This window comes from Wolffia australiana, chromosome 11 (assembly GCF_029677425.1).
Source record: "Wolffia australiana isolate 7733 chromosome 11, ASM2967742v1".
NCBI classification, from domain to species: domain Eukaryota; kingdom Viridiplantae; phylum Streptophyta; class Magnoliopsida; order Alismatales; family Araceae; genus Wolffia; species Wolffia australiana.
The window spans coordinates 17,278,242-17,292,039 of record NC_135845.1 but is presented as its reverse complement, the minus strand read 5'-3'; positions in this window follow the sequence as shown (position 1 = coordinate 17,292,039).

Genomic DNA, 13,798 nt, shown 5'->3' with positions numbered 1-13,798 from the left:
TAAGCCAATTCAATTAGTGATCTACTTGAATAATTTAACCCTAATTAGAGTTAATTTCATCTTCAATGAAGATAAAATCACCCTAGTTAGATTAAGAATTTGGAAAGGAGGGTAGAAGAGATGGGAAGAATGTATAAATCAGGGATCTCTAAATTGACTTCTTTGATCCAATAAAAAGGATCAAAGGAGTCAAGTAGAGGGGTTAAGAATAGAAGATGATTTTAGTTTGTTTGGGGTAATTGGGTATCCAAATTTACTTATTACCATCTCATAAACACAATATAGTCTTTCCTAGAAATAAAGCTTCCTTTTTTATTTTTTAGTTATTAAATTGGAAGTGGAATGGTTAGATAAATTCAATAATCGCTGCTCTTAATTCTCATGAGGGTTTGTACATGCCACTCAAGCCAAGCAATTTAGAACAACAAAGAAACCCATAAAATTTGAGCTCAATCTGACTTCAGGGTTAAAAGTTATGAATAAATGAACATTGACCAATCATAGCCTTCGTATTAATATTCATTTATTTAATTAAAATTTTTCATTACACGCAATCGCATGTTGCCTCATGATTGGCTGGCAAATTTAAAGTCCTTTGGGCACCTTCTCTCTTGGCGCGCCACACACCCCTGTCTTGAATTTAAAAGATAGAAAAAATAACCAAAAAAAAAATTTTAAACGCATTTACGTGCGCATTTTACTAACGCCACCCACTCACAAGCTGCGACGTCACCTCCCGTGCATGCGCATTGTATGCGCAGCATGGGCGGTGCACTTACCGCCCAAAAGAGAGATTCTGTGGATGTATTCAATCCCTCAGATTCTTTTTTCGACGGACGAGATCATGCTACATCTCCTTGTGAAATCAACTTCTTGAAAAATCTAGATTATTTCAATATAAGCCTCAAACTATTTTTAATTGGGTCTTTACGCCTGCAATGCGCGACTGAGACCCGTTTAAAGGGCATATTTACAACCCAAATCTCACAAAAGTCCCTCCGCCTTTAGACATCGATTTAAAGTACTATTTTGTTTATAATTATATCCTCTTTCAATTTTATTTCTTCGTTGAAAAATTCCCAAAAAATTTAATAAATTTCTATAAAAATCTAAAAAATTTTGTAAATCATCCCAACATTAATTAAAATTAAAATTAATTTTTAAACTTGCTATTTCCATTTCAATAGTTTTATTCCAAGCTTTATAAATTTCATACAATTCATAAATCAACAGATAATTAGGGTAAAAATCAGAATTCACTTGGAATATTAATTATCAGGTTAATATATGATAACAAGCAGGCTTTAAACTCTTTAATAGATTAAATTGTGCTCATTACTTGAATTAAGCACATAGTTTAGGGTGTTATCATTCATTTCCACAAGGAAATACGTTAGGGAAGGAATTCTCTCAACTCGGTGAAGTCTCGAGGATCGAGATGGATGTGAATCAAGAGGAGAATGAATGGAAATTAAGGTTTTATTTGGGTTTATGATAGATGAGGATGGAGAGATGGGACGTGATCTTGACGGTGGCAGTGGTAGTGACGTGGACTGTAGTAGATGGGGGGATGGAAGTAGTGAGAATAAGGTAGAATGACGGTATATATCGTAATAGATTTTTTCTGAAAGAGAAAGAAAAAGATAGATGATGAGACCATGATGGGGAAGGAAGAGACACTAAGTGGATGATAGTGGATGTTAGATAGAGTTGATAATGGATGAAGATAAAGGCAGATGAGTGATGCTAATAGTTATAGGTGATAGCTGATGATGATGAATGATCTACTTAAGTGTGTTGGAGAAGACTCAATGTAAGGCAAGAGGTTAAGCTTATATCCCTATATTCCACCAGGATCAAGGAATCTTCGAAATGCAAATCAACCTCCTCACTCCTCTATTGATCCTCTCCAAACACTAGAGAGACCAACGAACATGTGATGCACCTTAAAATTTTCACTTTCTTTTAATCTGCCTCTCCTAGAGGAAGTGAGCTTAAAGATGTTTTTTACAAAGATTGGGGGCTCAATTTTTAAATCCAACAATATGGATGAATGTATGACATAAAAACAAAGCTCCCCTTAAAGTTTCAGCTCAATATGAGTTTTGGATCTTCGGATATGAAGCTTGGAAGTTGGATGATTCTAGTCATTGGTTTAATTCAAATGTTTCTCTCTTCTCATTCTCGTCAGCGTCGTCACGGCATTTAGTAATGGTTTAGTCTCATCAAAGCATTTAATGAGATGATTGGCTGACATTCTTCCTCCTCATCTGTGATTGATGGCTCTCTTCATGCCACATGTCACCATGGGAAAAGAGGCAAAAAGAGAATACATATAGTACATTTTTAAAATATATTATAAAATAACTCACTCGCAGATGACTTGGTACCATGTCAGTGAGCGCCACATAACCTCCTTACCTTTTTAATCCAATCATGATCTGACAAATGCACGCTGCATGTACATGTGGCCCCACGTGTCCCGTGACACATCAGTACCCGCCGCAATTTGGGAGGCTGAATAGAAAAATCAAAACTCCAAAAGTCATGCCTCGATCATCGTGCATCATTTATTACAAAGAAAATAGTTCCCTTTTTTATTGGGCCATGTCACCTTGCCATAGAAAAGGTGAAAAGAAAATCATTTGTCTTAAATCCCATTATGGCATTGTGATTAGCGATGCCATAACGGCTTAGTTAAATGATTAGTTGTTGTCAATCATTATCCCTATTTCTAATGTTGTGGCGTCGCAAAATTATGACAGTAAAAAATATTCTTAAATTCATATTTAATAAAATAAAGGCCCAAAAATATAAATTTATATATATATTAACTTAGAAAAGTCATATATTTATGAATTTAATGTCAAAAAAATCCATAAATATCATATTCTGAGTCAAAAATTATATTCTTTCAGAACTTAATGTCATAAAAATCCCCAAAAATACATAAAAATTGAGAAAATTTAGAATAAAATTTTATAATAAATTTACATTTTTACCATGATAACATGCATATAATTAATTTAATGCAAAAAATATGACAATATGGTCAAATTAAGCTACTAATACTACATGTTATCAGTCATATAAGGTTACTCATGATTGAGTTAATGAGTAGACAAACCCAGTAAAGATGTGATTAGAGTATGTACGGATGCGACAGAATGGTAGGATGTGACAATTAAATTAAACACCTTCCCCCTCATATGCATCTGCATCCATGCCATCCTTAGCTCTTGTGGGCCTATTGTTGGGTTCTAGAGGCCTAGATCTGGATGAAGATTTCAAAACGATCCACAACCGAAGACTTAAACAAAATTGCAACGACATTGATAAAATCATTAAATGAAGAATCTGTGCATGGTTGGCATCTCTGATTTATTAGAATTCGGGTCGAGACGAGTCGCACTGCTCAAGTGTGCAGCCTCTAGACGTATCCACGGGGTCCTTGGCATGTCAGATCTCCTCCTTCTTGTTGATTAGCCCAGTTCACACTCCATCGTCGCTGTTACGCCTTCCCGATCGCATTGGGAGTGGAGAGGTGGTGTGGCGAAAAGGAGAAGAAGGTGAAGGCCCTGATTAATTCTGGCCTCGGTGAATTTAGTTTAAAGCTTTTCCCTATTTATACTAAGTGGGTGTTTTTTCATAAAAAACCCTCAAAACTTAAGTATATCTTCTAACGTCCAAAGACCATTTGCCTGTGACATCTAGGCCCATGTATTAGTCTAGTTAACGACTCAAGCAACCCAATAACCTGTATTGGCCTTACAAATTAATTAACTATATCATCATATAGATTAATCAATGTCATATTGATTTAACCCAATCGAGAGGTTGAGTCTCCACCACGTGGGGTGCCAAGCTACACCTCGTGCTTGAGAAGATACAAAGGAGTGTGTATTGACTCACTCATGGAACCTGTTCATCATCGGTTACCTTGTATGTATAATTCCTCATCCACTTGATGCTCCTAGGAAAACTTTGAATAAGGTCAATTTTTGAACCCTAATTAATAATCCGAGTTAGTACTGATGCGTTTGAAAATCATCGAGGAACTCTTCTTTGATATTTCATTACCTTGGCCAAGGACTTCATCACATCGTCTTCCTTGAGTTTTCACCTCTCATATCGAGGGTGGAAAATATCATTTGGAACACTCACCTTCGTGAACTTCTTGATGTACCCAAACTAAGACTATTTAGAATTCCCTGATGACGAACACGTAGGTCATAGTCAAAGTACAAGTGTCCGTCCGCAAATCGTCTTTGGTGTCTCAAGTTTAAGGACCGCTTACACAACTATGGCATGAATTAGTTTGATGACAGTTCAGTATAATACCATTCAGAGATTTGTACATATCAATTGAGTGAACTCTTTCCACTAAAGAGCACCCGCTATCTATCTTTAGTGTCTCCACACTAATGGCTACGGGAGTCGACATATTCATCATATGAGTGACAGCAGATATTGTTGTTCTATCCGGATACTTCAATGTCCGTATCGAGTATCCTTTGAATAGAAATATTTAGACCACATACTTAAACACTAGTGATCTTGCTATTATGATCTCATCATAATTCACTAAGTCAGATCATGCATTCATGGACTTCATCATAAGCGTCACATGCACACTATAATGTAAATGTTTGATTAATGAACATGTAACGAGATATGGAAACCATATGGTGGCCCATTTGGTTAAGTATTCTCCTTCAATAAGGAGAGACCCGAGTTCAATACCCAGCGGGTCCAAATTAAGAAAAAAAAACGAGATATGGAATGTGTGATTGGCTTGCTGGCCACATATATTTATGTCACCTATGTGGGATCCTTCTGGGCTTGCGTGTGGGCTCACTGATGTCTCTCACTTCTCACTTGTAAGTTCTTCATATCTAGGAATGTTATAAGTTTTTTGAGAATTCCTTTCCTTTTACAATTATCAGTAAAAGTATTCAAGGTCAGGGATTACTTGGATCCTTTTAATGTGATCCTATATACACCTGTTTAGCTAGTACAACATCAACAATGAATGTTAAAGTAGCTACAACCCATAGCAATGAACTCTAGTTGCTTCAAACCCAACTCTAGAATTAGTGAATGATACTGATAACCAAACTTTGATGAATGTTTCACCAAACACTCCTTAGGAGGTTCGAAATTTGACCCCAATAATCCTAAAAAATCTAAACTACATATCATGGAGACATCTTAAAAACTAAAACATTTAAGGACATTTATCTATAAGAAGATGACTACCTCACATGTGTAACCAATGACCATACAATCAAAAAAACCCCTCAACATTTACTTTTGACTAGCATTCACTACCACACTGGTTTACTACTAATGTTGTCAACAATGAAGAACCTCTTACCTAGAAAGTATTAATTGAGATGTGAGAAGATTGAGCGAGTGCAAGGATGAAGTGAGGATTACATGAATAATGATGCTAAGGTAAAGAGTAAGTTAACGGCAAGACAGTGACGTGAAGATGCTAAGACCTGATTATAGTTTATACAGATGCGATATGATAATTCTTATGATGATACGATGATAAGATGTAACAGTTAAATCAACTAATATTGATAAAGAACAACATAAGGTGATAATACTTACCGCAGATCCTTATGTTCCACTAGGAAAATGGCAAATTGTAGGGACAGGTGAGGTCCCCCTCTTCTGTGATCACCCACTTTCAAATTGCTATGTGATCTTGATGTCGGCCGTCGTTGGGGACGTCGTCCGGTCGTCACCGAGTATGATGGCTCGGTGCCAATAAGAGATAGTGGTATCGAACATCGACGGTGTCGTCGTCCAACGGGTAACCCTAACAGGTCGATGTAACTATGATACAAGTATGAATGTCCTATGTGTTGTACTTGTAGGCTCCGACTCGAGGGAGGTGCCAAGCTCCAAGCTTGGATGGGATTGCTGGGTGACGCTGACAGTGGCCTCTCGAACCTCGTCGGAGCAACGAAGGTGTCTACAACCGAATGGATTCTATCCGTAGGGCTCGCACCTAACAGACGTACTCGCCCAAACCGGTAAGACACTCACAGAGTCGTAGTTTTCTCTCGATTTGTCTCTCTCACCTACCTAGCCCGAGCGCAGTGGAGTCAAGACGAAAGTAAACTGCAAGTGGTAAATGAACGAGTGACGGGAGAGGACGGCGTACCTCATCATTGACATGGCTCATCATGCAGGATCATTAACGGTCAGTGGCGATCAGAGCACGTGTGGCGAAGAGGTACCGTAGAGATAATGGCGGCTCGACAAGCGATGTAGTGCTGGAGCGATAATAAAGGTCGGAGGAGAGGAGACGGAAAAGCGGCCAACGTTGGTGACCGGCTCGAGCGACTCTGCCGCCTCCGCCCAAATCGATGTAGAGCGAGCGATCCAGAAGAATCATTGCGGGTGAGAGCGTAAATAATTCAGTCATCTGCGGCGTGGATGAATTCCGAATGCATGTGGCAGTTGATGGTGGGACAAGCCATAAAACACCGGTCGCTGGCGGCTCAAAGTACCAGGGATCTATGGCCAAATCTTGTCGGCTCCGTTCGGATATTCGACGCAAAACACAGCTCCTTCCCTTCTACTTCCGGGGGGTGTTGTTAAGTGGGTATTCTTCTGTGCCGAAAGCACTGCGTCGGCCGCGGCGAGACTCTTGAGACAGACAGCCACAAGTCGAGAGCCTCACACGTTCCCACTCGTGGAACAATGGCAACATGGGGGGAAGAATTTCCCAATTGCTGGGATCTCTCCACAGCGACCGGTTCTCCCTATGGATGGGGAAGAACCAGGACACTAAAGGGAGAAGAATTGGCTCTGAATTGGTCCCACAAATACCCCACGGGAAGAGGGGAGGATTGTCGATTCCGCCGGCGACACAGGCGGATGGCATCGGCATTTCACGGATGGGCAACAACCAGAATGGTGAAATTCGACCTCGTTGAGGCCCACGATCCAGAGGAGAGGTTCCCAATTTTGGGGGATTCCTTTGTTTGCCATCAACACAGCATCCGGAGTCCTGATCTCATGTGTCGCGTCCAGAAGAAAGGACGCATCAGACGATTTGTTGGCCGGAAATTACGACGAGACGGCCGTTGCGGCTGTGAGTATTGGACGACAATTCTCTCCACGGGAAGGGAGAACCAGACGAGGAGGACAAAGAAGGGGGGAAAAGGGGAATGATCGAGAATTCGTTGCCCCTTCCCCTTCAAACGATCTCCTTCTCTGGTAGATTTTATGTACTCCTCTTCTTTTTCCCTTGTTGATTCCTCTCGATGGAGGGGGTGAGACCAGAAAACAGAACACTCTGATTTCCCTTGTTTCTTCCTGGTCTGAAACTATGGCTTGAACGGGGATGGTGGCCTCGGGCGGTGCTTCCTCGTTCTATCGCCTTCTTCTCTTCCTCTCTTCTCCCTCAACTCCTCCTCCCTCTTTCTTCTTCTTCTACAAGGTGAGACCTGGACGACGTAACTGCAACAATTCCAAAATCCAGATCTAAACAAGATGTGGGCCCATCATGGCCTTATATAGGACCATGATGGGCCCCTTACAGTGAATCCAACAAGGATAGAATAGGGTCCTTTAAGGGGCCCTTATATAATGGGCCCCAGTACACATGAAGGGAAATTAAGAAATTAAAAGAGAAAGGGGATAAGACTAGAAGCCCCCTTCCCACGACGATGAAAACTCGGATAGGGGATGTGTTGCAGTGCAACAAAAACAGGATGACGAATACACAAAACACAAAACACGACAAAACAAACGACGTAAATGAAGATACAATACTTGAGCATCTTCACCCTGCTTTTGATGACGGTGGCCGGCGGCGCGAATGGCGTCATCGATGATCCTTGATGGCCTGCGCCATCGGACCTTCACAAGAAAAGATAGAAAGACATCTTTAAACTGTTTATTTAACCATAACGTGGTGATGCATCACCCTACACCATGTCACCAACTCTCTGATGTGTGTTTTTGCTGAAGAAATTATCAATCATTTAATGATTGGGTGATGTTTTTGTGTGCCACATCAGCATCATTCTGATTTTCAACCAGTTGTAATGGTACATGTGCACACCATGTATACTACTGCAATTGGCGCATTATGGTATTGCAATTCTTGGTGCCACAATTACACATTTTTTCCCTGATTAACATACCTAATGGCTACCCATTCTTTTGATTGGTTGGCATTTGATCGAATTGGATGGTGACATGCGGTGGAGTGATTTTTAAGGCAAAATACATTAATAAATCATTATAAAATAAATATTAATTCTAAAATATTAAACATGTATATTGACTTAGGAATTTCATATCTCTATGAATATATGCTCAAAAAAAATTATAAAAATATATTCCAAATCAGAATATTAATTTCTTTTAAATATGATGTTAAAAAATTCCTCAAAAATATCATTTAATACAAAAAATCAGAATATTACTCTAAAAATAGATTTAATCATTTCAAGCTTGATCACATGCATATCTAATTATTATAGAAATAACCAAATAATTTGTGTGTTATCAATAAAATAAAAAGTTTCATAAGAGAGTTCACAGACTACTCTATATCTTTAAGGGTCAAAGGTATAGCTTTTTTTGGGGTTCTAGGGCATTGATCTGGATGAAAACTTAAAACGATTTGCAGTGGAAGACTTAAAAAAATCCTTACAACATTAACAGAAAATGAAATCAATCACATCAGCACAGATCTCAGCAATGATTACTTCATTTCTAAAACAAGTAGTGTGGAACTGCTCATGTGTGCAGCCTCTAGAAGTATCCACATGATCCTTAGCACATTAAAGGTTTTCCTTCATCATGACGAGCTCTATTCCCCCTCAGTCATCATTGTTATGACATTCTTATCGCATTAAGAATGGGGAATACCTATGGGGGAGAAGGGAGAAGAAAGGGAAGACCACTAAAAAATTCTGGCTTGTGCGAATTTGGTTTACGGCCTTCCTTATTTATGTTAAGTGGATATTTTCCATAAAAATCCTAAACTTTAAATATATCTTTCGACATCCAAAAGACCACTTGTGTGTGACCCTCTACGCCCATATATCGGTTTAGTTAATAATTCCATTGGCCCAATAACCTTTCTGGGAATTCCAAATTAATTATGTATATCATCATACGTATTAATTAATGTCTGATTAATTTAACCCAATCGATAGATTGAATCTCTAGCCCATTGGGTACAAACCATCACCACGTGCTTTGGAAGATACAAAGAGGTGTATATTGACCCACTCATGGAACCTGATCATCATTTGTGAGCATGTACATGTAGTCCCTCATCAACTTGACACACCTAGGATGACTTAGGATGTGGTCAACTGTCAAACCCTAATCGGTCATTCGAGTTAGTACTAATGCGTTCATAAATCATTGAATAACTCTATTTCGATATCTTATTACCTTGGCCTCTCAAGTGTAAGGATCACTAACACAATGATGACATGAATTAACCTGATTGAAGTTTTACTATAATACCATTTACGGATTCAGTAAACTCTCTAGGCTAAAGAGCTCTTGTTATCTATACTTAGTGTCTCCACTCTAATGGCTATGGAACCGGCCATACTCATCACATAAGTGAGGCTAGATAGTGTTACTCTCTCTGAATAGGTTGATCTCCTTGTCGAATATCCTTTGAATGTGAATATTTCGAACACATGCTTAAAGACTAGTGATCTTCGTACTACAATTTCATCATAACTTAGTAAGTTCAATTGTGTATTCATGGACTTCATCACAAGCATCAGGCGTGCACTCTAGTGAATGAATTCAATAAATGAATATGGAATGAGATATAGAATGTGTGATTGGATGCCAATCATATATATTTCCATCACTTGACACCCCATGATTTGGAAACTTAACCTATCAATTGGATTAAATCGATCCTTGATTAAATAATCTATATATTGATATAGTTAATCAGTAAGGTTGGTGACCTTTAAACTTATTACTAGATGTATATATGTGCGTAGAGGGTCATATGCGTAAGACTAAAAGACATTGTAACATATGTTTATTAATAAGGATTTTTCTTAAAAATAGTATAAATAAGGGGGGGCCAATATATAATAAAAATAAGGGGGTGCCAAAATCTGGCTGATATGAGCACCTAAAATGGGTCCCCCCCCTTCTTGTCTCAACTCCCTCCACAAGTACTATTTTATGGTGAGAAGATCCACAAAGCCTTCAATAAGAGTTGGTGAAGAAGGAGACAATTTAACGGCTTGAAGAAGCACTCTTAAGATGCAAGTCGAAGGTGGAAAAGTTCGCCACAAAGTTTTTTACATAGAACAATTTTGAATTGATCTTTTGCTTCTGCTGCATTGAATATGTTTTTACAAGCACCAAACATAGCCACATAATCCCATGAGTGTTGACTTGGCAAATGCAACATCTACTTGCAGATCCTATAAAGTATGACCACATCTACTTCCTAGGACTTTGCATAGTGTTTAGGGTGCGCCATTGCTTATACCTATAAACAGGCCCCGAGCACTCTTGTTTTATCTAATTGATTTAAGTTCATTTTTTTGAATATCTTTTTGAACAATATGTCTCTCCCTCTTTCTCCCTAGATGGTGATGATACGAGACATGATGAGACTATTGATGATATTTTTTATGCTTTCCTCATATTGTCTTGTTGGTATCCTTAGTATTGTCTGTACTTGTTCACATCAAAATATGCTTACATGAGTGAGAAATGGAAAGAGAGAAATGGAGAGAAAGAAGGAAAAAGAGAGACAAGAAAATAGATCAAGAGAGAAAGGAAGAGAGAGAGACACACATCTGGAAAAACAAAGAGAAAGAGGAGAGAGTGAGAGAGAGAGGGAAATAGGTACTGCGATAGAGGGTGAGACAGATTGAGATAGAGAGAGAGAGGGAAAGAGAGAGAGAGATAGAGAGAAAGAGAGAGGGAAAGAGATCAAGAAAGACATTGCAAGAAAGGGAGAGAGAGAAACAGTCGGAAAGATATCAAAACAGATAGTGCAAGAGAGAGAGACATAGGAAAAGAGAGAGAGAGGAAAAGAGAGATAGATAGGGATAGAGAGAGAGAAAGAGAGAAAGAGGAAGAGATCACAAGACAATGAGAGAGAGAACAATACAGAGAGGGAAAGAGAGTGCAATAGAGGGAGAGAGAGAGAGAGCAAAATAGAGAGGGAAAGAGAGAGTGTGATGGAGGGACCAATAGATAGAAAGAGAGAGAGGAAAAAAGAAGGAGAGAGGAAAAAGAGGGAGAGAGGGAGAAAGAGTGAGAGAAAGAGAGGCACACAGAGGGAGAGAGAAAAAAAGGAGAGAGGGCGAGAGTAAGAGATAGTAAAGGACAGAGGGAGAGAGGTAGTGAGAGATAGAGAGGGACAGAGAGGCAAAGAGAGGGAAATAGAGAGAGAGACAGAGAGGGAAGGAGAAATAGAGAGATGGAAAGAGAGAGAGAGAGAGAGAGAGAGAGAGAGAGAGATAAAGAGAGGAAGACCGAGAGAGAAAAAGAAGAAAAGAGACATCGAGAGAAAGAGACGTCGAGAGAAAAATAAATGGAAAGAGAGCGAGAAAGAGATGATGAGAGAGAGATGGAGAGATAAAGAAAGAGATGGAGAGAGAGAGAAATATATGAATGGATAGATGGAGAGAGATTAAAGGAGGGAGAGTGTGTAAGAGATGAAAAGAGAGAGAGAGAGATGGAAAGAGAAAGTGAGAGGGAGAGAAAGAGAGGACGAGACAAAGAAAAAGGTGGAAAGAGAGAGAGAGAGAGAGAGAAAGAAAGAAATGGTATTAGAGAGAAAGGAAGAGAGACAGAGACAGAGACAGAGAGAGAAAGAAAGAAATGGTATTAGAGAAAAGAAGAGAGACAGAGAAAGAGAGAGAGATGAAAAGAGGAGGCAGAGAGAGAGGGAGAGACGAAAAGAGGAGGCAGAGAGAGAGGGAGAGATAACAAGAGAGAGAGAGAAAGAGAGAGAGATGAAAAGAGACAGTGAGAGAAAAAGATAAAGAGAAAGAGAGAGAGATAGAGACAGGGAAAGATGGAAAGAGAGAAAAAGAGAGAGAGAGAGAAAGAGAAAGAGAGGGAGAGAAAGACAAAGAGAAAGAGAGAGAGGGAGAGAGGGCGATGGAAAGAGAGAGAGAGAGGGAGAGAGAGAAAGAGAGAGATAGAAATAGATGAAAACAGAAAGAGAAAGAGAGGGAGAGAGAGAGAGAGAAAGACAAAAAGGGAGAGAAAGAGAGGAAGAGAGAGAGAGGAAGAGATGGAAAGAGAGAGAGAGAGAGAAGGAGATATGGAAAGAGAGAGAGAGAGAGAGAGAAAGAAAGAAAGAGAGGGAGAGAGGGAAAGAGAGAGAGAGAGAGAGAGAGAGAAAGAAAGAAAGAGAGGGAGATATGGAAAGAGAGAGAGAGAGAGAGAGGGAGATATGGAAAGAGAGGGAGAGAGAGGGACATATGGAAAGAGAGAGAGAGAGAGAGAGAGAGAGAGAGAGAGAGAAAGAAAGAGAGGGAGAGATGAAAAGAGAGAGAGAGAGAGGGAGAGAGAGCAAAAGAAGGGAACAAAAAGATATCGTATGTACTTTAGGGAAAGCTATTCCATCGTATGATACTTTAAGTAATAAAATACCCAAACAAATGATCTATTTTAATGTTGAACAACTTGTGAGGTTATACGGTGAAAAATATCAGGATGCTGTGATCAAAGGCATCTTCATATATATATATTATGAAGTTGATAAAAAAACCGATTCTATTAATTCAGACTTTTTTCCTATTATTACTTTATATGATAATATGATTTCAGATATTATCAAAGTTATGTATTCTGATATTAGAAATGCTAATCTACCTGATGTTAAATCACTTAACTATAAAAAGTGTCGTATATCATCTAAGAAAAAGGCACTTAAAGCCAAATATAAACAGAAATGTAGGCCTTTCATTGTTGCCGATATAGAGACTGTAATGTTAAATGAAATTCATGTCCCTTATGCAGTTGGTTACTTAGTGGTGAATCTTGATGATGATCTAACTTCCATCCCTTACTATTCGATTAATACATTCTTTAGTGAGGATCACATATTTTTCTATCCCAAGTTTGAAGAAAGGAGTGAGAAAATATTATCTGATTTTATCTATAATTTGGAAGAATATGTGAAATCAAATAAGAAATTTTGCACTGTTTATTTTCACAATTTTTCAAGATTTGATGCTATTTTTATTATGAAGTATTATACGGATCATGGTGATAAGTATAAAATAAAAACCTTGATGAGGAATCATAGATTGTACGAGTTGAAAATTTATGTTGGCAATAAATTATTAATCCGTTTTAGAGATTCTTACACATTGCTTCCTAGCAGTCTTGAATCATTGTCTAAAACTTTATGCCCTGAATTAGGCTCCAAAGGTTCTATCCCACATACTTCTTTGACTGTCGAGAATATTAAGGATCATAAAGAAGCTATAGTTAACTATCTTCGTCAGGATATTCTTGTCTTAGGAGGTGTGATGAAAAAAGATCAAGATATTTATTGGTCTAATTATGAGATTGATGTCGAAGATGTGATGACAGTCTCAGCCCTTGCCCTTAAAATCTTTCGTAAGACATATTTTGATGATAAATTTCATATCAATATACCTACTAAAAACCATGACACCTTTATTAGGCGAGGCTATTATGGAGGGCATGTCGATGTATATAAGTCATATGGTGAAAATCTTTACTACTACGATGTGAACTCTGTCTATCCTTATATTATGAAATCCTATCCGATGCCTTC